The 27326-nt window shown below is 36.3% G+C and overlaps 1 protein-coding gene and 1 pseudogene across 20 annotated transcripts in view; one reads left to right on the forward strand and one right to left on the reverse strand.

Moving 5' to 3' along the window:
• The window catches only part of GULP1 (GULP PTB domain containing engulfment adaptor 1), a 328660-nt gene that overhangs the window by 222096 nt on the left and 79238 nt on the right, over nucleotides 1-27326 (reverse strand). For 3 of the 20 annotated variants that reach the window (XM_060409650.1, XM_060409646.1, XM_060409641.1), the window contains exon 1: nucleotides 14021-23299. The exons of the other annotated variants lie outside the window; for them this stretch is intronic. The gene's annotated coding sequence lies outside the window, so the exon portion shown is untranslated. Of the gene's footprint in view, nucleotides 1-14020; nucleotides 23300-27326 lie in introns of those variants that run through there. 20 annotated transcript variants of the gene reach the window in all.
• On the forward strand, nucleotides 15099-26949 carry LOC105608852 (peptidyl-prolyl cis-trans isomerase H-like; annotated as a pseudogene).

The raw sequence follows: 27326 nt of genomic DNA on the forward strand, positions 1-27326 counted from the left end.
CCCTATTAACTATCCTTCAGTGCATCCTTGGAATATGCAGGAAAAAATTTATATTCCTCCATAATTTTGTCCCCATTAACACTGCTAAACCCCACTCTCATCAACCATGACTTGATGAGCATCCATTGCTTTCAATAATTTCTGTCCAATGGATTCAATTCCCTGAATGACCACAAAGTTATTGCAAAACATCTATGAATCCACAAGTACAACAAGCATCTTCTATAGACTAAAAATGTCATATATGGAGATACTATAATTGTGTAAATATACACAATTGTGTAATTTTTACACAAATGTATAAAAATAAACTTTTAAAAGTATCAAAGTGAAATAGATGTCATAAGTCTGAATCATCACAAGTGACAAAAATTTTTCTAAAAAAAAACAGGCAATATGTTAATAGAAAAGATATTAAGAATTGGAAAGGAGATAATTTTTCAAAATTTAGTATTCTATCACTTTTAGGAAATCAAGAGTGGAAAGGACTTTCCAATCACTTAGACATCTCAATCTTCCACCAGTCTTTAAAATCCATGTGCTTTTTTTTTTTTTTTAACTAGACAGAACCCACCTCCTGTTACACATCAGTTTTTTTGTTTTTTGTTTTTTTCTGTTTCTACTCTTTTCCTTTAACTGGTTGGAAGTAAGTGAGGATAATTCTCCAGGTGCTTCAATTGTCACATATTTGATAGAATAAGTCACTGTGCACATCAAAGGAATCAAAGAATGTTCTACTCTTTTGGCCAATATTACCTAGCAGCTTCTAAATCAGATCATCGAGAAAGAAATGAAAAGAATGTCTCAATGTTCAGAGGCTTGCGAAAGAAACACAATAACTTAATGCCTTGGCATATGATTGTATGTAGGTACTCTTTCTGTGAAAGGCCTGGAGTTATTGATGAATATAAATTTAAGACTTTAGAAGAACAAGAACAGACTTATTTCTAAGTCCCTCAAGCACTAATAAGGAAATAAAATTCACATCTGTTCAATGTCAAAAAGAATCATAAGCATCCAGTATTTTGTTTTGTTTATAAACATGTGCAGGTGAGTAAGACATCATCAATTATACCACCTGCAGAAATAAGTCAATTACACGTGTAGAACACTGTTTCTCAAAATGAATTCTGAGAAACGTTAGTTCTATAAAATGCAGGTGTTTTACACACACACACACACACACACACACACACACACCTTCAGTCAGAAGGTTTCCATAGTCAAATATGTTTGGAAAACATTCGGATAAATTTAAACACTGTTTTTACCGTGTTACTTCTCATATTTTTAAAATACTTTTATATACATATATATTTTAGGTTTATCATAAAAGGTTTACTATATCAGTCCTCGCCCTTTTCAAGTTTTTATTTTTTTTTAAGTTTACTTTAGTTTACTTTACAATACTGTATTGGTTTTGCCATACATTGACATGAATCTGCCACGGGTGTACATGCGTTCCCAATCCTGAATCCCCCTCCCACCTCCCTCCCCAAGCAAGGTGACAAGACAGCCTTCAGAATGGGAAAAAATAATATTTTTATATATTTTGAGGTTCCAAAAGTATATCATAATATGATTCCTTATTTTATTTCACCAAGAAAACACTTCTCCTTAGAGTATCTTCAGAGTTTTATTCATAGTGGTTTTATTTTTAGTGATCTCAGAAAAATGAGAAGATAGAGTTCGTTTCATGATTAATAATTTTATTTCCAGAAAATACGTCATTTATTACAACTAAACTCTTGATTAGAATGCAGAAGGATCTGACATGCAAGTAGTCATAAGCATATAAAATCAAATTCACAAAGAAGCCATTAAATAATTTTTATTTTTAAAAATTGAGCTAACAATATATATCAGCATTCATAGAGGACATTTTGCCATTAAGAAGGAAAGAGAATTAAATTTGAAAAGACAGGTAATCATGAAGGAAACTAGGTTTTGTTCAAAGTCCCTTTGAATTAAGAGAAAAATTATTGAATATAAATGACATGTATATTTTCTTAAAAGAAACATACCTCCTCCCCATTAAAACGGGATAATTATTAGCATATACGTCAAAGACATGGTGAACACCTAGTTATTTTCTAAGCCAGATTACCAAAAGCTTCCTGCGTGTGTCAGTTTGCCCCAATGTTTTTTTTCTCATGTAGTTAATCTACAGAAAAGAACAATTAGGATTTGCTTCAGGCGTGAACACCTGACAAATCATAACAAACATCAAATGCAGAATGTCCAAAAATATTCTCCATATTTTTTCTGTAATGATATTAATGATAAAGTCATAATAATCTTTTCAAAATGCACATAAGGTCTAGTCATTGGTGGCTTCTGCTCCCACTACAGGCGTACAGGCCATACATAAGCTGTTCCATGTTTTTGCTCTCAAGCTCTCTCTCTTCCTCTCCCTCCCTTCCTTTCTTCCCCTTTTTCTTCCTCCTCCAATCCATCCACAGTAGTCTTCTTTCTCTCTTTCAAACAAGCTAGGGTCTTTCCTGTCTTAGGGTCTTTGCATTACCTTTTCCCTAGACATTCATGTAGCTCAAGCACCTTCCCATCATTCAACCTTCTATTCAAAGGTCACCACATCCAAAATACGGTTCTAGTTGGACCGCTGCTCTATAAAACTCCACTCCCTCCTCTCTTACCCTGGCTTACTTTCCTTTCTAGTGCTTCTCAGTCACCTAAATTTTCATTTCTTTACTGTCTGCTTTCTTAACTAAAATGAGAAAGAGACCTTTTAGCTTTTCTCTCTACTCCTTAAACACACACTTTTCAAATCTACTTGTAAATCAGAAACCCTAAAAGGTTTTCAGATGTACAAATGCCTGGGCTCTATGCATTTCTAACTTAAATAGTATGAAATAAGGCTTACACATGTGTTTCTTGAAAATGACTACAGAGAAAGCTGTCTGGGACATAGTAGTGAATAAATGGAGGAGTAATTGAAATAAACAAAGAGCCTACTTCCTATCAGATACATTTACAGGGATCTCTCCCTGACCATGCATTGGTTAAAAATCCGCCTTCCAATGCAGTGGACATCAGTCTGATCCCTGATCAGGGGAAAAAAAATCCCACATGCCACGGCCATCTAAACCCGCATACCACAACCACTGACCCTTTTAACCACTACAGCTGGAGAGAAGGCCCATGCACTGCAACTAAGATGCTGTGTGCCACAACTAAGATCCAGTGCAGCCAGCTAAATAGATAACATCATTTAAAAAAATTTTAAAAACACATTTACAGGACAGACCATATTTTGAATGCTGCATACAATATTTAGCATTTAGTATCTAATGGCCAAGATATCTATATCATCTGCTCAATATTACACAATACAACAACAGTTGAGAAAGGCAAAGAGCTTCAAATTGTTAATTTGTTGGGGAAAATAATTAAGTTTTCAAGTTTATGTCACCATAAAAGAGGAGCTCTGTCCAAGACTTCACTGAATAATAATAGCCTACAGTTGTGTGGTAATTCTGGATATGTTAAAACCAAGACTGTTATTTGAACTACTTATTTTTCAGTTTTTATAACTTGATAATAAAATTAAATATCAACTTCCACAATAAAATTTCCAGAAGGCAATTTGTATCTTATTGCCCTGCAACAAAGTAAGCAGGTCATAGCCTCCAATCCTTCCAAAAACAGCAGCCAAACAGTTTCCACTTCACCTCTTCCTCCAGCATCTCACCAGACAAGAGCACTGTCAAGGGTACAGGGATCAAACAGTGTACAGCCTGACCCAACCAAAACCCAAATGGCTCACCACCGACTCAGTCAACATCAATAATTAAATCAGTCTGCCTGTTGAATTAGAGTAAAGGTTTCACAGGCAAGAGCAGTTCTTACTGCCAAATGGCTTTCCACAATTTGACACATCCAAGATTTGGTGCCAGAAAAGGTGATGAAAACCTTGGGATGTTTCTAGTAGAGGAAATTTTCATTGTGTGAAAGCATTAAAAGAAAATGCAGAGTTGTTTATAGTGCTCAATCAGGATTCTTTAAAAGCCATGCTGAATACATATAGACTTCTGGGGCTGCGATTTGAAAGTCTTTCTTTTTAAAAATTATTAGCAGTTCAGAGTAGAAGTGAAGCCTGTTTTGGTCAGAAACATTTTTAATCATGAGTGACACTGCTTATAACTAGAGAATCTGAGAATGAACTAGGTAAAATCATCAAAGTAAACCAGTGGGGCACTAACTACAGGATGTCAAAGAGAATTGGAGATCAAGAGGCACTGGAGCTTATTTCCAAGGGGGAAACAAAATTCCCCAACATCGAAGAGTTCACATTGCATTACAAAATGTCAACAAATCTTGATAATCAAGACTTTTTTAAAGCAACCATAGCCATAAAACATGGAACAATCAAAAAATAAACACTGACAGCCACTACATTTAGCTAGCCCAGAACCTTTTTCCTGCTCTATTTACTTAGCTAGTCTTTCCTTTCTGTGATAATGACTCTGATACATAACCCTGCACAGTTCCTAATGCTTACTAATGTATATAAGCGACATCTCAATTTGAGTTCACTTTTTTCTTTTTATTAAAGCACATTTGCTTTACAATGTTGTGCTAATTTAAGGTGTACAGCAAAATGATTTAGTTACACACACTTTTTAATATTCTGTTCTCTTATAGTTTCCTATGCTATAGAGTAGGTCCTTGTTGGTTATCTATTTTACATATAACAGTGTGTATATGTTAATTTCAAACTTTTAATGTACCCTCCCCACTTTCCCCTTTGGTAACCGTAACTGTGTTTTCTAGGCCTGCGAGTCTCTTGCTGTTTTGTAAATAAGTTCATTTGTATCTTTTTAGTTGTTATTGTTCAGCTGCTATGTCTGACGCTTCGTGACTCCATTGACTGCAGCACACCAATCTCCCCTGTCCTCCTCTTTCTTTTTTAGATTCCACATATCCGATATCTGTCTTTGTTTGTCTTACTTCACTTAGTATGATAATCTCTAGGTCCACCCAAGTTGCTGCAAATGGCATTTTTCATTATTTTCTATGGCTGTAATATTCTACTGCATATGTACATCAAACTAGTCAACCCAGGTAGTGCTAGTGGTAAAGAACCCACCTGCCAGTACAGGAGACATGAGAGACTCGGGTTTGATACCTGAGTGGAGAAGATCCCCTGGAAGAGGGCATAGCAACCTACTCTAGTATTCTTGCCTGGAGAATCCCCATAGACAGAGGAACCTGGTAGGCTACAGTCTATAAGGTCACAAAGAGTCAGACACAACTGAAGCAACTTAGCACACAAAGTCAGTCCTAAAGGAAATCAACCCTGAATATTCATTGGAAGGACAGATGCTGAAGCTGAAGCTCCAATACTTTTGCCACCTGATGTGAAGAGCCAACTCATTGGAAAAGACCCTGATGCCAGGAAAGATTGAGGATAGGAGAAGGGGGTGAAAGATGATGAGATGGTTGGATGGCATCACCAACTCAATGGACATAAGTCTGAGAAACTTGGGAGACAGTGAAGGACAGGGAAGCTTGGTGTGCAGCAGTTCATGGGGTCACAAAGAGTCAGACACAACGTAGTGTCTGACTGAAGAATCATATACATACATACCAAATTGTTTTTTTCCCCCCCGCCTAGGGGGAGTGCAAATGCTGTCCCCAGCTGACAGAAGCTATGCAGTCAAGTTTCCCACATTTGGGGAAATCATAGGAATCAGTACACTTTCAGTTCAATGGAAAACCACCTTGTGATCATACCACTTCTTTATCCATTCATTTGTCGATGAACATCTGGGTTACTTCCATGTCCTGGCTATTGTAAATAGTGCTGCGATAAACATTGTGGTGCATGTGTCTTTCCAAATTATACTTTTCTCCAGATGTATGCCCAGGAGTGGGATTGCAGGATCATATGGTAACTCTATTTTTAGTTTTTTAAGGAATCCCTATACTGTTTTCCATAGTGGCTGCACCAATTTATTGATACATTCTCACCAACAGTGTAAGGGAGTTCCTTTTTCTCCACACCCTCTCCAACATTTATTGTCTATAGACTCTTTGATGATGGTCATTCTGACTGGAGTAATGTGATATCTCATTGCACTTTTGATTAGCATTTTTCTCTAACCAGTAGAGAAAAAAAAAACTACTTATTTTCTCTAATAAGCATAGATGTTAAGCATGTTTTCATGTGTCTGTTGGCCATTTGTATGTCTTCTTTGGCGAAATGTCTATTTAGATCCTCTGCCCATTTTTTTTTTTATTGGATTGTTTTATTGACAATGAGTTGTATTGAACTGTTAGTATATTTTGGAAATTAATTCATTTTGTTGGTTGCATCATTTGCAAATACAAATCCAATAGTACCATTTATGTCATGTGAAAAAAACATTATAAGGAAAAATAACAATCAATTATTCTAGGCCTATCATCTCTCTTCAGGAAAATTAAATTAAATACTAAATGGGCATCATTTTTAAATTCATATAGCTCATATCCATAACTAATAAGCCATTTTTATTTACCACCACTTTTATTCAAAACAATATAATCAAAACCTTATTAAACGTTTTGATTTTGCAGGTTGTAGAATCATGAGGCAAGAATAATAACAAATGTATTCTTTAACCTGCTAGAGGAGAAAAGCATTCTAAAAAAATTGGTTTCGATCAATAGATAATTTGAGTTGGTAGGTAAGAGCTTATGTCACTGTTTACATTCTCATTTCAGGGGCTGTTAAACATAATCATAGTACCATTTATTTCTCCTCCATAGCTTGTATCACTCTGAAGCCTAATTAATTATCAGTGACTAACTACATCTGTTTTACTCACTGTTATATTTCCAATATTTGGTACAATGCCTGGCATGTAATCATAATTCAAAACAAACCTGTTGAAAGAGTAAATTAACGTTAAAATATATATAAGAAGTGAAAACAGGGTGGCAGCATATCAGTTTATAGGTACCTTGAAATACACACTTGAAACTTTTATATATTTCTTTGGCATCCAAGTCTAATTTAAAATATTAGATTTATCTATAAAAATTATCTTTGATAAGCCTTCCAACATATCTTTGTAACTATCTGATAACTATGTTGGCATTTAAAGAAATCAAAAGGAATTTTTGATCTCTTCTCAAAATAAAACGTCCTAAAAGCCAAAAGAATATAATTGAATCCATTATCCACTATATAGGGATTCCCAGGTGGTGCTAGTGTTAAAGAACCTGCCTGCCAATGAGGAGACATAAGAGATACAGGTTCCATCCCTGGATCAGGAGGATCCCCTGGAGAAGGGCATGGCAATGCACTCCAGTATTCTTGCCTGGAGAATTCCATGGACAGAGGAGCCTGGTCAGCTATGGTTCATAGAGTCACAAAGAGTTAGATATGACTGAAGAGATTTAGCACACATGCATCCACTATATAACTGAGATACTAGACTGCTTATTTTTTAAAATGTACTAATCACTCAATGTTTTCTGATTAGAAATGGATGTCCAAAGGATGCTCAAGCATCAGTAATCATCAGAAGAATGCAAATCAAAATCACAGTGAGATATCATCTCATACTTGTTGGAATGGCTATTATAAAAAAAAAAAAAAGAGAGAGAGAGAGATAACAAATGGTGGCAAGGATATGGGAATATATTGATGGGAATATAAATTGGCGCAGCCACTGTGGAAAAACGTATTCAAGGTCCTCAAAAAATTAAAAGAACTCTATATGATTCAGCAATTCCACTTCTGAGTATTTATTTGAAGAAAACAAAAACAGTAACTTAAAAAGATATCTGCACTGTTGTATTCATTGCAGCATTATTTACATAAGCCAAAATATGGAAACGACCCAAGTGTCCATCAACAGACAAATGGATAAGGAAAATGTGAGACATATAATTCAGCCATAAAAGAGAATGAAATCTGGCCAATTGAGACAACATAGTGAGAGCTTGAGGGCATTATGCTAAGTGAAATAACTTGGGCTGGGAAAAACAAATACTATATGATTTCACTTAAATACGGAATCTTAAAGAGGCAAAAACAAAGTTGTAGATACAGAGAACAGACTGATGGTTTCCTAAATCAGAAAGTGGGCAGTAGGCAAAATGAATGAATGAAGAGGATCAAAAGTTATAAACTTAGTTACAAAATAAATAAGTCACAGAGATGTATAGCATGACAACTGTAGTTAATAAAACTGCATTGCATATTTGAGGGTTGCAAACAGAGTAGAGCACAAAAATTCTCATCTCAAGAAAAAATAACCTGTAACTGTGTATGGTAATGGGTATTAACTAGACTTACTGTTGTGATCATTTCACTATGCATCCAGATGTCAAAAAGTTAGTTGTACAGTTGAAATTAATAGGCTGTTATATGTCAATTGTATCTCATATTTAAAAAAAGAAATAAAATCTAACAGATTAAGTATATATATATATATCTCCAATGTTCATGCTTTTAATCAAACAATACATGTTGTAAATAATGGCCTCAAACACAATTGATATTAGAAACCATCTTATGGTCTTTTTCTTCATGTAAAACACTGTGCAAGAAGTAGTCTTAAATTTTATAATGTGCAAATTCTATTCTAATGTTATTGTTGTTCAGTTGCTAAGTCATGTCCAACTCTTCGCAACCTCATTAACTGCAGCATACCAGGTTCCTCTGTCCTCCACTATCTCCTGGAGTTTGCTAAAACTTTTGTCATTCAACCATCTCATCCTCTACCACCCCTTATCCTCCTGCCCTCAATCTTTCCCAGAATCAAGGTCTTTTTCAATTAGGTGGCTCTTTGCTATCAGATAGCCAAAGTATTGGAGCTTCACCTTCAGCATCAGTCTTTCCAATGAGTATTCAGGACTGATCTCCTTTAGGATGGACTGGTTTGATCTCCTTGTAGTCCAAGGGACTCTCAAGAGTCTTCTTCAATACCACAGCTCAAAAGCACTCAGCCTTTCCTATGGTCTATCTGTCACATCTGTACATGACTACTGGAAAAACCAATACTTTGACAATTTGAAGTGTCGGGGATGTTCAGCTTTAAGGGATCCAATATGTTACTCTTTTCTTTTCTGTGCCATTTCTCAAGGATTCTCTATGCCTTATCAGTTCCTGGAAAAGAGGAACAAGCAGAGCTGCATGCAGTTCTGAGGACTGAGATCATGAGAAGGGGAACCTGCTTAGATTCCTTTCAGGGACTCCCTTGAGTGACTCCCTTCAGTGACCTTACTTAAATGTAATCTATTCAGTTATGCCCCTCTTACTCAGGATATGGAATGCTTTCTGGCCCTTTGAAGATTGTTATTTGCTTGGCTTTGTTTTTGCTCAGATTTTTTTTTTTTTTTTTTTTACTGCCTAAAGCTTCCTTGTATGAAGATACATAAACATGTATTTCTGCAAATAAAGCACCCTTGTTTCACTCGAGACTTGGGTTCCCTGCGTCCCTCTTCTCATCGACTCCAGTCCCCAGGTCCCAGTCTACAAAGACCGTGACAAGTGGCGCCCGAACAGGGACCTGGTGGAAGCCCTTGGCAAGCAAATGGAGTGACCATCAGGACCTACAGAGGTCGCTAAGTGCGGGGTTAGGTCGGTAAGTGCGGGGTTAGGGGACAAATGGCTGGAAAGCCCCCATCACTTTTCCACTTTATGTCATCGTTTATTTAAGGTTCAAGGACTTTCGGTTTCACATCAACAGATAGGGCTTGTCTCCAAACAGTAGTTGAATATAATCCCTGTTTCCCTGATGAAGACAGTTTCAATTTAAAAATTTGGAACCGGGTTAAAAATAATAATAATAATATTAAATGAGCCAAAAGATGGGTAAAAAATATTCCAATAGATTTCTGGCTCTTGTAGGCCCTCATTAAAGCCATGATCTTGCCATTTCTAGGCAATTCTAGCCCCCCTGATATTCGTCAACAAACTGAATGCCTATTATATGAACATAAACTAAATGATAAAACTTTACAAAAAGCCCAATTAGAGAAACATAAAATGTTTCAAAACTTTCCCACAATCCCTGCTCCGACTATCCCAAGCACTCCTCCTCCTCCTGTAATGGGCACAAAACCAAAGGTCCCCTCAATTCAAGGACAAGATAAATTTGATAATGATTTTTCTGATGCTCTCTTTGACACTAAAGCCAACAATATTTTTTATGACAATGATAAGCCCATAACACACACTCATATTTATGAATACAGACGATCCACCCATTCTCCTTCATGACAAAGGCTTTCTGATTTACTGTCTTTGCAGTCTCAAGTCTCTGAGGCCAATGATCTTTTTGCCTTTCCTATGTTAAAAAATGTTAATGCTCAAAGACAACTAATACCTCAATATGGAGACATTGATTTTTCTCACATACAATAAATAAAAAAGGCTATAACTATGTACGGCCCTCATTCACCTTTCACTAAAGAACTTCTAAACGCCACGACATCTTCTATTAAAAATTTTATTCCTTATGACTGGAAAATTTTGATAAAAGCTCTTCTTAAACTAAGAGAATATCTTCAATAGATAATATGGTTTCATGATGTGGCCTGGGATCATGCCAATTCTAATTCTCAAACTGACACTCCCCAAAACTATATTACTTTTATTTTTTTATTTTTTTTTTTTAGTTTTTTATTTTTTAAATTTTAAAATCTTTAATTCTTACATGCATTCCCAAACATGAACCCCCCTCCCACCTCCCTCCCCATAACATCTTTCTGGGTCATCCCCATGCACCAGCCCCAAGCATGCTGCATAAAATGTTAACCGATATGGGACAATTTAATTCAATGAAAGCTTAGATACAATGCCCTCCTTTGTTACATGAGCAATTGAAAGAAGTTGCCCTGGAAGCACGGGATCAAATTACTTCTCAAAGAAAAGCTGAAGATAGCTACACAAGGATATTACAAGGGCCTAATGAAACCTATGCTGATTTTTTTAGCTACTGGGAGTTACTATCTCCCATAATGTTATTGAAGAGGAAGCCAAAGTACAATTAAAAAACTGCTTACATATGAAAATGTGAATCAAAAATGTCAAAGAGCCATCGCTCCAATAAATGAGACCAAAAATGTTATTGATTATTTAAAGTCTTGTCACAACTTTAGATCAAAAACTCAGAAAATGCAAATGTTAGCTGAAGCAATCGCTGCTACCTTTGAAAATAAAAAAGATATTTTGTTTGTAGGGATAAGAGCCATTTAAAAAAGGATTGTCCAATTACTTCTTTTATCTTACATTTCTATTAACTCCTCTAATGATATACAGATAGATAGATTTGATAATACGAAAAAAATACAATCTTTATGGACATCAATAGTATCTAAATATGCATGACCAAATATAAATATCAAAATTAATGACAAAGATTTTCTGGTCTTCTTGATACTGGATCCGATATTACTATTATTTCCAAACATTTATGGCCCAAATCTTGGCCTACACAGAGAATTTCTTGCCAAATTGCAGGAGTTTCTCAAACCAAAGTACAAGAGGTTTGTCAAAGTGTTCAAATATATCGAAGTGAGAGACCAGAAGGCCAGCCTGCAACATTATAACCTTATGTGATAAATGCATCCTTTAATTTAATAGCAAGAGATTTACTTATGCAATGGCAAACTCAAATATATATTCCACATTTTTCCTAGGGGCCACTGCTCATTAAACAAACAATAAAATTATTAAAATAACTTGGAAAAATGACGAGCCTATTTGGACAAAGCAGTGGCCCCTTACAAAAGAGAAATTAGAGGCTACTAAAGAACTTATAGATACATAATTGAAATTAAAACATATTGAGGAATCTTATTCCCCTTGAAATTCTCCCATTTATGTAATAATAATAATAATAAAATCTAGCAAATGGCATCTTTTAACAGATCTTCAAAAAGTTAATATGTCTATGAAACTATTATGGGTACATTACAACCAGAAATTCCATCACCTACCACTATTTCTCAAAACTGACATATTATCATTTTAGATTTACAAGATTGCTTTTTTACTATACCTTTACACCCTCTAAACCAAGAGAGATTTGCTTTCTCTCTTCCTTATCCTAATCATGTCAGGCCTCATAAACGGTATCAATGGACTGTGTTGCCTCAAAAAATGATGAATTCTCCCACCATATGTCAATATTATATAGCCAAAGCCCTTGAACCTGTGAGAAAACAATATCCTGACTTTCTTGTTATTCATTACATGGATGATATATTGTTTTCGGCTCCATCTGTTTTAGAAATTCAACAAATGTTTGACATAGCTCAACAATGCTTAAGAGCTTCTAGACTAATCATTGTCCCTGAAAAGATGCAAACCTCTACACCTTACCATTACTTGAGATTTATTGTTAATAGACAACATATTACTCCCCAAGTAACACAAATTCTTCCTGATAAATTATCAACCTTAAATGATTTTCAAAAACTTTTAGGTGATATAAATTGGATTAGACCCTCATTAGACACAGAAAATTATCAACTAACTTATTTAACACTTTAAAGGGAGATCCCAATTTAAATAGCCCTTGTTCACTTTCACAAGAGACACGAGAAACCTCTGGTGCAAAATAAATTACAAAAACAGTTTCTTACTTGTATTAGACTTGATTTACTTCTAGAGTTATTTGTACTCCCCTCTCTCCATTCTCCCACAGGACTTCTTACCCACCAAAAATACCCAATAAAATGGATCTATACCCATTTTAGAGAGACAAGATCACTTACACCCTATGTTGACTTGATCGCTCTAATCATTATCAATGAAAGAAATATAGCTAAGATTCTAATTGTCTCCGATCCTCATAAAATTGTAATACCTATTAATAAATCTCAATTCAAAAACACATTACAAACTTCTACCAATTTTTAAATAGACTTTCTAGAATATTTTAGAGAAATTTCATTTCATTATACTTCTAACAAACTCTAGAATTTCTTCAAAAATACTGAATTTATTATCTCTTGCATTGTCACATCACGACCTATACCTCAAACTGATATTTTCTATATAGATGGGACTAAAAACGCCAAACTCTCTAGTCTCTCTAAGAATATAAAGTCTTTTATACTAAATTTCACTCTGCTCAACAAAATGAATTACATGCTCTCATTCAGGGTATTCACTTACATTCTTATCCTATTAATATAGTTTCTGACTCCTTATATTCAGTTTATGTATTAAGAAATACAGAAACTTCTACCATAAATTCTAATCAATCTATTTTCCAACAACTTTTTCTTGAACTACAATCTATTATTAGAAACCGTACTCCCCCCATTTATATTACCCATATCCAAGTACATTCTTGTCTTCCTGGCCCTATGGCCCATGGCAATGAACAAGCTGATAAACTTGTCTCTTTTGCTACTCCTAAAGAACAACGTGCTGTATTAAACAATAATGCTGGCTCATTACATCCAATTTTAAAAATTCCATACCGACATGCTAAAAAAAAAATCATTAATAATTGCTCTACTTGTAGGCCCCTACATCTTCAACCCATTACACAAGATATTAATCTTCAAAGATTACAACCCCTCCCCCACCACCAATGAACTATGGCAAATGAATGTAACTCGTTGCCCTGAGCTTTATTCCTCTTCCTTCTTACAAATTCTTCTTTTATATGGGGCCACACCTCTCCAAGGTGAAGCTACATGACATGTTATAACCCACCTGTTAGCTTGCTTTGCAGCAATGGGAACACCTAATTCTATAAAAACAATGGCCCTACCTATATTTCTAGGCAATTCAAACAATTTTTACACTCATTCTCTATTAAAAAGATTACAAACATTCCTTATAATCCACAAACATAAGACATAGTTAAACAAGCACATCACACACTGAAGCTACAAATAAAATAATTTAAAAAGGGGGAATACACAGGAACACTTCTATCTTCCTTATCCAGAGCAGACTTTACTAGATTCCAATGCAATATATTCTTTAAGCTTATACCTATTGTTAATACAGCTTTATTTGCTTTAAATTTTTTAAACTTACCACAAGGAGATATTTTGACAAAAGCAGAAAAACATTTCGAGGCATTGAAGGACACCTCCCTTCCTCTGCCCATCTGGTATCAAGATGGGTTGACTAAACAATGAAAATCTGGAAAATTAATATTACAGGGAAAAGGGTATGCTTGTATTTGTCCAGATGGATGCAACGAAATCAGTTGGCTCCCTCTTCGGAAGATCCGTCCCAGGGGAGCCACCGACATTCAAGATAGAGAAGAAATGGCGAAATCCCCAGGAGGAGGAGTTTCCAGTACAAGCCATGGCGGCTTTAAAAATTTCCAAGAAATGCCGCACTTGACGTCATAGACCTTATGATCTCCCTGCTTGGGGACAGATAAAAACCCTTACTAATCAAGTTGAAAATCTGGTTTCTCAACAGGGAATGCCTTGGAATCCTGAAAATATTTTTGTCACTATGCTTGCTTTGCTTGCTTTTGCTTCCCCCGCTCAGGCTGACTTGATTAATCACTTATTGGGCTTATATACCTAATCCCCCTTTATCGCAGGTTGCAGAATGGACAGATATACAACCGGTCGTATCCACTAATGACTCAACACATATGCCTCCTCCTTGGAGCTTGGAGGGGTCCTCTCATACTGAGGAAGAAGGAAGACTAATTAACATTTCTCTAGGCTATGAAATTCTTCCTTTATGCATGGGCCCAGCAGAATTATGTATTAAAGTCAGTCAACAAACATGGGCTTTCATCCTGCCTCCAAAAAAGAACTTCCACACATTGCTTGACTGTTTACTGTCCTGCCCTTTTATGAAAACCATGTCAATACTACCAAAACTCTAGGAAAAGGACAAAAGTTGGAATGTAAAGGGTTTACTTATAAGGACTTTAAATATACTCCTGTTTATCGGGATAGATGTCAAGCTAAATCAGGGAAATTAATGTTTATGGCCAATTACACCATTGTTGATATTGTTATATGGCTATCTAACTGCTCAGATGATGTTAATAGTACTATAGGTGATTATGTAACTCAAGTAGCATAGCAGATTTCCAACAGTTCAATGAAACACTTCCATGACAAAGGACTCCTTGGCTGGCTTGATGGCGAAATGGCACCTTCTCGCCCTCAAATCGTCCTCAATAAATGAATTGGGCCTGAACAATGGGACATCTGAAAACCTGCTGCAAGTACGGAAAAACTCGGAACTTGGACTAGACATTTCACAGAGACCAGTCGTAGTCATAGTAATTATTCCTTCTGTTATAATCATATATTTTATACAAGCTTGTGTTCCCCTTCTTTTTGTTATAGCCATAAGAAACTTACAATTTAATAGATTTTACGTTCTGTGACCTGTATAGATTGCATATTGTATACTTGTCTTAATTCCTCTATTTCTCTAAAAAACTAATCCCTTTTGATCCTTCAATCTTGATGTGGTCTATGGATACCAGTAGATCAACAACCCTGGGAAGAGGATCCCATGGCAAAACTTGCTTCCCAGTTACTCACTAAATTACTCTGACAATCTAAGTGATTCATTGGATGGTTAATTCTTGGCATTTTGGGGTTAATAGCCATTTGCACCACTGCTGCTATCGCAAGCACTGCTTTACAATCTTCAATTCAAACACAAAACTTTATTCAAAATTGGACTAAAGATTCTCATACTATGTGGGCCACTCAGGTTCAGATAGATGAAGAAGTTCAGGATAAAATTCAGAAATTAAAAACAGCCATCCAACAGGTATATTATTAAATTGTGATTGGAATTCTACTCAATTTTGTATCACTCCTGTTCGATTCAACCATAGCACTTACAGTTGGGAATAAATCAAATTTCAAATGTAAGATATACATAATAATGCTTCCTTAAATGTACAATTGTTGCAAAAGGAAAATTTTGAAACCTTCTCTAAGAGTCTACCCTCTTCCAACTATTTGGAAACCTTAGCTGAATAGCTATCTGATCAATTATCTGGGCTGGATCCTCGAGGATGGTTTCAAAGCATTACACATAATATTGGATCTGGAACTATAAAGCTGATAATTGTCCTGGTGATTACATTTTTAGTATACCAATGCCTTTCAACTAAAATTGTTCAAACTAAACAAACTAAATTGGTCAGAGCCTTCTTCACAAAACTATCTACAGTGACCCCAATTATGAAAAAAAGGGGGGGGGATTGTCAGGGGAATTGTTAAGGGATCCAATATGTCACTCTTTTCTTTTCTGTGCCATTTCTCAAGGATTCTCTATTCTTTATCAGTTCCTGGAAAACCGGAGCGAGCAGAGCTGCATGCAGTTCTCGGGACAGATCATGAGAAGGGCCACCTGCTTGGATTCCTTTCAGGGACTCCCTTCAGTGACTCCCTTCAGTGACCTTACTTAACTGTAATCTATTCAGTTATGCCCCTCTTACTCAGGATATGGAATGCTTTCTGGCCCTTTGAAGATTGTTATTTGCTTGGCTTTGTTTTTGCTCAGTTTTTTTTTTTTTACTGCTTAAAGCTGCTTTGTATGAAGATATACAAACATGCATTTCTGCAAATAAGGCACCCTTGTTTCACTCGAGACTTGGGTCCCCTGTGCCCCTCTTCTCATCCACTCCAGTCCCCAGGTCCCAGTCTCCAAAGACCATGACAATGAAGCTTTTTCAACAAAGTGATAGCTCTCTGCTTTTTAATATGCTGTATAGGTTCGTCATAGCTTTTCTTCCAAAGACTACATGTCTTTTAATTTCTTGGCTGCAGTCACCACCTGCAGTCTCTTAAAAATTATTTTTATTTCAATCATAATTTTCAAGGAAATAACAATATCACAGAAACAAGCATGTATGTATACATCCCTTTGGTCTGTGATTTTATCGCTTTTCTTCTACACCTTTGTTTTTAAGATTCTGTGATTATTCTTAAAAATAAACATACCATTTCTATCCGTTTTCCAATCACCCCAAAAATATTAACAAATATTTATTAACCTTAAATTTAGTATTTGGTAGAAAATTATTAAGCAGTCAGGCAAATTTAGTGGTTAGGTTTCAACTCCATGTTCAACTCCTGATTTTATCTGTCATCTTCCTTTCGTAGGAAGCAAACCTTTTAGAACTATGGTAGCAAGAAGCTATTCAATATGTTCTCCAAGATCTATTTAACATACATTATTAATATAGAATCATTCTTTCAATTTCTATTTTCCCTCAAATATTTCTAATTGCTTTTCTTTCCTTTTACACATCAATTTACATGATATTATCAAGAAATATTTCTCCTGAGCCACATCTCACTAAAGTTAAAAATACACAAAATGCAATACTTCTTGGTGCCAAGTTGGTTTGTCTTTTTGTTTGGTACTTTATAGCCTTAGCCTATCTAAAACACAACCTAGAAGTGTGATCTACCATCCAGCTGCTTCCTCCAGTAGATCCCAGTACACACAGTGATCAAATGTGTATTTTTCATCTAAGACTTATCACATTAGTTAATCTTCTTGGCTGGTCTTATCGGGTAGACTTCATCACCTGTTTACCAATAGAAGGATCCTGATGAATAAATTTTATCAAGATATAAGGCTATAAAGAAGGTTCTGAAATTTGATGAAATGAAAAAGGTTTTCTCCATATTCAGAATTATACTTCCCATGACCTAAACAAGATTAGAAAGTGAAAAATTTATTCAAATATACACGGTATCAAGGATACATGTTTATATCATGTTTATACTTCATCGTGTCTGACTCTTTGCGATCCCATGGACTGCAGAACACCAGGCTTCCCTGTCCATCACCAATTCCCAGAGCTTACTCAAACTCATGTCCATCGAGTTGGTGATGCCATCCAACCATCCCATCCTCTATTGTCCCCTTCTCCTCCTGCCCTCAATCTTTCCCATCATCAAGGTCTTTTGAAATGAGTCAGCTCTTCACATCAGATGGCCAAAGTATTGGAGTTTCAGCTTCAAAATCAGTCCTACCAACAAACACCCAGGCCTGATCTTTAGGATGGACTGGTTGGGCCTCCTTGCAGTCCAAGAAACTCTCAAGAGTTTTCTCCAACACCACAGCTCAAAAGCATCAATTCTTCGGTGCTCAGCTTTCTTTAGAGTCCAATTCTCACATCCATACATGTCTATTGGAAAAACCATAGCTTTGACCAGATGGACCTTTGTCAGCAAAGTAATGTCTCTGCTTTTTAATATGCTGTCTAGGTTGGTCATAGCTTTTCTTTCAAGGAGCAAGCATCTTTTAATTTCATGGCTGCAGTCACCATCTGCAGTGATTTTGGAGCCCAATACAATAAAGACTTTCATGTTTATATAATGGATATAATTTAATGGAACAAATGTACAAAACTAAAGAGACCATGATTCATCATATATATATATATATAATTTTACTTTTCTAAATGTTGTATAACTATGTGCTAAAACCACACAGTATTAAAATGTATTCTAAAGGCAAATTTTTTTAAACTTCATCATTTAAAACAATTAATTGCTTTTCCTTGGTTGTTCATCTGAATCTCTGACAAGGTCTTCCTTCTATTTTCTCTTTTCTCTTAGTCTAGGAGGTTTTACGGTGTCCAAGTAGTTCACAGGCTATATGAATATGTTCCAAATACTTCCTAGATGACCTGAAACTGCATGCAATTTTAGATGTGTTCATAGGTATTCTGAATACACTCTCAAAAGGGTCTATGACCCCAATATGTTAAGAATTGCCATTTAGCATTTATTGTTTCTTCAGTGCCCAAGCTGATATGAATTTGTAAATAGTTTAAATAAACACACAGACATTAGTAAAATGGGTTAAAAGACTTCAAAAATATTTCACTTAGTTTCTAATTTGACATAGATAAGTAAATACATGCAAATAAATTTTCAAGTACAGTGATAGCACTACTACACCAAAATACAAGAGCCACAGACAAGAATTCCATACAGAACACCTTAATTTGCTTACTTGCCCCTGCTGTGAAAATAGCCTGCAATGCTTTACAAATACATGTGCCCATAGTCTAAGAGTTGCTCTTACTTTTTCTGTGGCACAACAAGCAAAACTAGTCTTAGCTAACTAGCTTGATAGAACCAAACAAAACAAAGCATCAAGTATCATTGGAAAATCAAGTTTGACTGGATATTTTGACAAGAAAGAAATGGAGGGAGGGAGTAAAGGGAAATGAAAAGAAAGAAAAGGGGATGAAAAGAAACAATATTTTTTACCCATATAAATAAAAGATCTTTTAATCCAACTCTGGCAATTTCTCAGGTTTACAGAATGGATTTTTCACTAATGAACTTTTAACCTGTGTTCTGTTTGTACTCTTTTTTTTTCTTTGATGAAGTACTTGCCTATCTTACTTCTGCTCATCAGCCTTTTACATCAGTTTTCTATTCAGTCTTTTGGGGTGGGAGGTATGGGAAGGACTACCTGTCAAGGCTCCTTTATTGCAGACATAATTTGTTATTTGATAACTTTCTGATTCATGTGATATTTATTCCTGTGTATCTTTTTTAACTTCTACAATTTTGTGCTGGAATGAAATAAGGAAGAGTAAAAAAAGTAAAATATGTATTTTTAAGTTTTTAATTTCAATAAAATAGACATAACATATAATTTACCATCACAATCATTGTCAAGTGCACGGTTTAGTAGTAAGAACATTCATAGTGCTGTGAATCCATCTCTAGAACACTTTTCACCTTGCAAAAATGAAACTCTATACTCCAATAAACATCAGTCCTCCATTGCCAGCCCCCAGTCCTCTTCAGGTCCTGATAAAAATAATTTATTTTTAAGAGATGGGAGAGTATGAACTCATTGAGGAAATGAACTTCTTAAAGTACATTTTGTGCTTTTTCAAATTACTCACTGCATAGAGGTCTTTCCTCAAATACATGTTTGTCATTGACAATATCTCTCTATAATTAGCACAGAAACAATACGTTGTTTTCTGGACATCAGAAGCACCTGTGCATTGGAAGTTATTTCCAGTAAGGAGGATGATTTCTCACAACCTGCCCACATTTTTTTAAAATTCAGTCCTTATCCATAACATGAAATAACAACAGAGTGACAGACACTGTTTTGTGTGCTCTACAAGTGTGTTAGTTATTCTATTTCTGACTACAAGCATACAGGTAAGTCCTAACATGACTGCTATTTCACAGATGGAAAATGAGAGTGAGGTATCAGCCTAATTTTGATGGGTTCATTGTATCAGCATAAAAGTTTACAGAGTTACTATAGAATGGGAAAATATCCAAGAATAAAAGGTGGTTTTTGTTTTCAGGTTGCCAAGGAGGATTCCTCCGAGGGTCCAATGTGACAAAGATTTCAGCATGTTGCTCCTGTGATCCCAACATTGTAGAATGACAAGCTCGTAGACTACAAAGAACTAAGCTTGAGCCAACATTTGTTCCACTGCTTAACTAAAAACCTTAGGACAAACCACACAAACGCATCCATACATAAAATGAAGTATCTTAATGTGTTCTGCTTCACACGATCTTTCCATACACATGTAACGTGTATGTGTGTGTGCATGTGTCTGCATGTGTGAGTGAGACTGGGGGAGGATGAGAGAAAGAAAAAAAAAAAAATAACAGACTATGCAGACAAGGGCGTAGTTAACCACAAAATATTCTAAAAATGTATGATAGTATCATGATTATTGGTGCTTTCCTGGTGGTTCAGTGGTAAAGAATCTTCCTGCAAATGCAGGAGATGGATTTGGTCAGGAAGATTCCCCTGAAGAAAAAAAATGTCAACCCACCCCAGTATTCTTGCCTGGGAAATCCCATGGACAGAAGAGCCTGGTAGGCTATAGTCCGTGGAGTTGCAAAAGAGTTGGACATGACATAGAGACTAAACAACAACAATAACAAATCATGATTATTAAGTGTAAATGGGCACCTAAGAACACATGAGAAGTGTCAGGCAATATTTAAAAGCGTAGCCTATGGGTCCAAAAAATCTGGTTTAAGTTGCCAATTGAGTGGGCCTTCAAGTTAAGTATTCTGTGTCTAATTTTCTTCATTTCTGGGATCAAAATAATACCATCATGGCTTGTGTGGATAAATGAGTTAGTACAAGCATTTAAAATTGTGCCTGGAATACAGTAAGTGCTTGGTGAATGTTACCTTTCATTTTTTTATTCAGTATTTCCTATTACTAATCATAGTTTTTTCCTATTTCTACCAAGTCTTTTCCTAAAACAATTCATGTAAAAGGTCTAGTAAAGGATTTTCTACCCTGTAAACAAAGAATGTTAACTGAAAGCTGTATCTTACTTACTTATTAGCTCAAGGATTCTGCCAGGTTAATAGTTTATCATAAGCCTTTGCATACAAAAGTAACTCATCTCACGTTTCTGTGAAAACCTTAGCAATCAACTGAAAAGAGGGAAAAAAGGTTTTATTTAACTGTTTCTTTAAAAAGTAGAAATATACCATGTCATAAGTGTAAAATCAGTATTATCCTGTTTTTTTTAATAACCAAACCTCTTCACTTCTAGTTTGAATTGTTTTCTTGGAGTTCAATCTTTACTTACTATATACTTCTTCTTGCTCAGTCACTAAGTTGTGTCCAACTCTTTGTGACCCCAGGATTATAGCATGCCATGATTCCCTGTTCTTCACTATCTCCTGGAATTTGCTCAGGTTCATGTTCACGGAGTCAGTGATGCTATCTAACCATCTCATCCTCTGCTGCCCCCTTCTCCGCCTGCCTTCAATCTTTCCCAGCATCAGGGTCTTTTCTAATGAGTCAGCTCTTCGCATCAGGTGGCCAAAGTATTGGAGCTTCAGCTTCAGCATCAGTCCTTCCAATGAATATTCAGGATTGATTTCCTTTAGGATCGACTGGTTTGAATCCCTTGCACTCCAAGGGACTCTCAAGAGTGTTCTCCAACACCACAATTCAAAAGCATCAATTCTTCAGCTCTCAGCTTTGTTAATGGTTCATTTCTCATATCCATACATGACTACCGGAAAAACCTCAGCCATGGTCATTTACACACTTAGCATTTTCCACTTCAATTCTTCAATAGTAATGCCGAAGATAGGGGATATGCCTTCAAACTGAAATTTTACCAAAAATACAAATTTCGATGTATTCCATGGGTAACCATATACTTTACCACCCCAAATTGGGACACTTTTGAAAGTAAGCAGAATGATAACTAGATAGGGTGCCAGGACAACTGGTCTGAGCTAGCTACCTTTTTATTTTCCCAAAGTCTTAATTTCTCCTCATAGAGTTTAGGATGTAGTAAACATGACATGAATAATTGCTGAATGAAGAAATGAATACATAAAGTAGGTAAAGGAATTCTCATGTTAAATGATGGAAATGGAGTACAATATATCAGTTACACTCTGCTCCTTAAGTATGATTAGCCATGGGAGTCCAAACTGGCACGACAGGGTCACAAGATGCTAATGAAAACACAAGTTGCATATTACGGATTACAACACATTCATGTAAATTTTTAATATAAATGCTCGATTTTTTTCTTTTTTCCTACTTTTCATGAGCACCAACCTCTAGAATGAGCTACAACCTCTAAAATTTATGAAGAGATCTGACTCCTCTATTATAAATTTCAGTTCAGTTCAGTTGCTCAGTCGTGTCTGACTCTTTGCAACCCCAAGGACTGCAGAATGCCAGGTTTCCCTGTCCATCATAAATTCCCAGAGCTTACTCAAACTCATATCCATCGAGTCAGTGATGACATCCAACCATCTCATCCTCTGATGGCCCCTTCTCCTCCCGCCTTCAATCTTTCCCAGCAACAGGATCTTTTCCAAATGTCAGTTCTTCATATTAGGTGGCCAAAGAACTGGAGTTTCAGCTTCAGCATCAGTCCTCCTAATGAATATACAGGACTGATTCCTTTAGGATTGACTGGCTTGATTTCCTTGCAGTAAAGGGACTCTAAAGAGTCTTCTCAATACTACAGTTCAAAAGCAATTTCTTCAGCGCTCACCTTTCTTTATAGTACAACTCTCACATCCATACATGTCTACTGGAAAAACCATAGCTTTGACTAGACGGACCTTTGTCAGCAAAGTAATGTCTCTGCTTTTTAATATGCTGTCTAGATTGGTCATGGCTTTTCTTCCAAGGAGCAAGTGTCTTAATTTCATGGCTGCAGTCACCATCTGTGGGGATTTTGGAGCTCAAAAAGACAGAGTCCGCCACTGTTTCCACTATTTTCCCATTTATTTGCCATGAAGTGATGATGGTGACTGTAGCCATGAAATTAAAAGACGCTTACTCCTTGGAAGGAAAGTTATGACCAACCCTGGATAGCATATTGAAAAGCAGAGACATTACTTTGCCAACAAAGGTCCGCCTAGTCAAGGCTATGGTTTTCCAGTGGTCATGTATGGATGTGAGAGTTGGGCTGTGAAGAAGGCTGAGCGCTGAAGAATTGATGCTTTTGAACTGTGGTGTTGGAGAAGACTCTTGAGAGTCCCTTGGACTGCAAGGAGATCCAACCAGTCCATTCTAAAGGAGATCAGCCCTGGGTGTTCTTTGGAAGGAATGATGCTAAAGCTGAAAGTCCAGTACTTTGGCCACCTCATGCGAAGAGTTGACTCATTGGAAAAGACTCTGATGCTGGGAGGGATTGGGGGCAGGAGGAGAAGGGGATGACCGAGGATGAGATGGCTGGATGACATCACTGACTCGATGGACGTGAGTCTGAGTGAACTCCGGGAGATGGTGATGGACAGGGAGGCCTGGCGTGCTGTGATTCATGGGGTCACAAAGAGTCAGACACGACTGAGCGACTGAACTGAACTGAATATATATATATATATATATATATATATATACACATGTGTGTGTATATATATATATATATATATATATATATAATTTAAAACACTCTATTAGGAAACACCAGTGGGATAAATAGCATGCTTGTGGAGATTTAGGGAGTGTAATAAAGTCCACAGTCCTCCATAGTTACTCCTGAAATACAGCACAGTTGGGGTCAGAAAGTTTAAGTCCAAGCTCTGGCATTCATAGCTTTGGGGCTTGGGGCAATTCATAGACCCTCTTCTCATATTTTACCTTGGCAGCATTACTTGTTTTCACCATTACTGAGAAAGTCATTTCCTAGGCAGGTTGATAAGAAGTCCAGGGGTCCCCAAGGAGAGAGGGTCTGGAATTCCAAGGAGGAAGAGAGGACAAACTTTTCTTCCCTCTACATTCCTTAGGATTATATAACAATAATGCATCATGCCTGGGGACAGTCTCTGGATTAAACCTTCTGACTAATTCTGTTATCTTAAAATGTAAATTATGGGAGTAGGTCTGGTGAAGTCTTTACAACCTCCAGACATTCTTTGGATTCATTGGAGAGTATATAACTCCATTTCTACCACTAGCAAGTGGGTACTCTTTCTACACTCTTCTGATGTCCATGTCAGAAGCTTTCTCTCTCTCCTTTATACTTTAATAAAACTTAATTACACAAAAGGCCTGAGCGATCAAGCCTCGTCTCTGGCCCTGGATTCTCCTCCGGAGGCCAAGAATCCCAGCGTCTTTGCATGATACAGCAGCAACCTTTCATTACTTCCCTTTTATTCTGCCATGATCAATCTTTCACCAAGAGTTATTTTTTGTTCCCCTGAAGTTCTCTTAGCACCCTTCTTTCCAATTTTTCTTAAAATTATCCTCTTTATATCCATCTTACTAAAAACTATATATTATTAGTCTTTTTTTTTTCAGTCTTCCTCAAACAACATTTATTCCTCTGTATGATTTATTTCTTGTTTTAGATTTCAATAAAGTTTAAAAAAGTTCCTACATGCTTACGTTATTCATGTCAGTTTCTATACAAAATAATTTCTGGTTTATTCACCTTCATTGCCAAATTCCATCCATTCTTTAAAAGGATGAGGTTGCGTTCTGACATTTCCACATTTTTGTTATCTATTAATACCTCGGTGTGCAGGAACGGTTTAGTTTTTCTACAGTCCATTGAATTTGTATTTGGTATTGCACTTTCTTTGGAGATATTTCAAGCATGTTGAAACTTGGCTTCTCTATAAAATTAAGTTTGTGGACAGACCTCATTTTTTCCCCCATAACTTTCACAATTCCTACTACATTCCTGTAAATAACGTTACATTCAATAAATTTTTGCTGACAACTGTACCGGGAAAATGAAGACAATCTGCTTTCCAGGTTCATCCATCACTGCACTGAAAATACAGATCAAAAGAGATGACCAAATGAATATACTGCCTTTTTAAAAACCTGTTACACTTGTTTTATTGTATGTGTTACAAAAATCAAATTTTCAAAATTAGTTAAGAAAAAGAAATAAAAGGCCTCCAGACTTGAAAGTGTTATGAACTGAATGCTTGTGTCCATCTCCATCACCCACAAAATTCACATGTTGCAGCCCTAACCCCACAATGTGGTAATATTGGAAGGTGGAAGGTAATTAGGATTTAGAAAAAGTCATGAGGGTGGTGATCTCATATAGAGACTAGCATCATTATCAAAAGAGATCAGATCTCTCTCCACCATGTGAAGCTCCAGTAAGAAGGCAGCCATATGCAAATTAGGAAGAGAGCCCTCTCCATACATTGAATTGATCTTGTATTTCCCTGCCTCCAGAACTGTGAAGAATAAACGTCTGTTGTTTAAGCCATATTGTATTTTGACACAGTGAACTGAGCAAAATGATGTAGAAAAGAAGAACCATAACTCTATTCACAGAAGACAAAATACAATACATAGAAAATTCAGCAGAAACAACCAAAAACTTTTGAAAACTAATAAACAATTTCAGTTACATAAATATAAAAAAATCAATTCTATTTCTGTATATTAGCAATGAACAACTTGAAAAATGAAATTGAGGGAAAAATTTTCTATTTTTAATAACAGCAAAAAAGATTGGTATAGGGAAAATTTAACAAAAGAAGTAGAAGATATTACAATGAAAACTACAAAACATTAGTGAAAGAAATTAAAGAATTTCTGACTAATAGAAAGATATTCCATGTTCATAGACTGAAAGATTTAATGTAGTTTAAAATGACAATTTCTCTATAGTTTTAATGTAAGCCCTCTCTTTTTTTTTTTTTTTTTTTTTTTGCTAAATTGATAAGCTGATGCCAAAGTTCTTATAGATGTACAAGAACCCAGAATAGGGAGGCGGAGGTGGGAGAGACCAAGCGGCATGGGGGCCCGAGGGTTCCCTGTTCGGTGAGGCCTTCACGGGCTTGGACTGGGCTTTCTGAACGTCTCTCGCCGGTTGCAGGAGGTTGGTCGTATGAAGATTGAGCTCTTTGCAGACGTTGTGCCTAAGACGGCGGAGAATTTTAGGCAGTTCTGCACAGGAGAATTCAGATGGGGTTCCGATAGGATACAAGGGGAGCACCTTCCACAGGGTCATAAAAGATTTCATGATTCAGGGTGGAGATTTTGTTAATGGAGATGGTACTGGAGTTGCCAGTATCTACCGGGGGCCGTTCGCAGATGAAAATTTTAAGCTTCGACACTCAGCTCCAGGCCTTCTTTCCATGGCAAACAGTGGTCCCAGCACAAATGGCTGCCAGTTTTTCATCACCTGCTCTAAGTGTGATTGGCTAGATGGGAAGCACGTGGTGTTTGGAAAAATCATTGATGGACTTCTGGTGATGAGAAAGATTGAGAATGTTCCCACAGGCCCCAACAATAAACCCAAGCTGCCTGTGGTGATCTCACAGTGTGGGGAGATGTAGTCCAGAGGGAGACTGAATCAGGCCTTCCCTTGCTCGATGTGATACTCTTGAGTAAGATAACCTGGATTGGCCCCTGTGTTGGCTTCCCTGCGGCTGCTACCCCATTTGATCAAGACAGAGACCTTGGAAGCATCACAGATTCAAAACCCAAAATTTTGTGTTTAAAGTTTTCAACTGTAAATAAAGTTTTTGGTTTTTAAAAAAAAAAAAAAAAAAAAAAAGAACCCAGAATAGCCAAAACAATCTTGAAAGAGAAAAGAAAGTTGTGCAACTTGGTTTGCCCAATTTTAAAATTTATTACAAAGCTCTAGTAATTAAAACAGTGCAGTACTGATATAGACATATAGATCAAGGGAATAGAATTGAGTGTTCAAAAATAAACTCTTCATTTATAGTAAATTGCTTTTCTGCAAGGTTGGCAATCCAAATAAAAAAAAAACAAATAGTTTTTTTCAATAAATGGTGCAAGTACACTGGTAAAAGAATGAAACTGGAGCACAACATTATACCGTATACAAGGCCAATATCAAGAAGGTGAAGACAACCCACAGAATGGCAAAAAGTATTTGCAAATCATA

Source organism: Ovis aries, chromosome 2, assembly GCF_016772045.2.
Source record: "Ovis aries strain OAR_USU_Benz2616 breed Rambouillet chromosome 2, ARS-UI_Ramb_v3.0, whole genome shotgun sequence".
Lineage (NCBI taxonomy): Eukaryota > Metazoa > Chordata > Mammalia > Artiodactyla > Bovidae > Ovis > Ovis aries.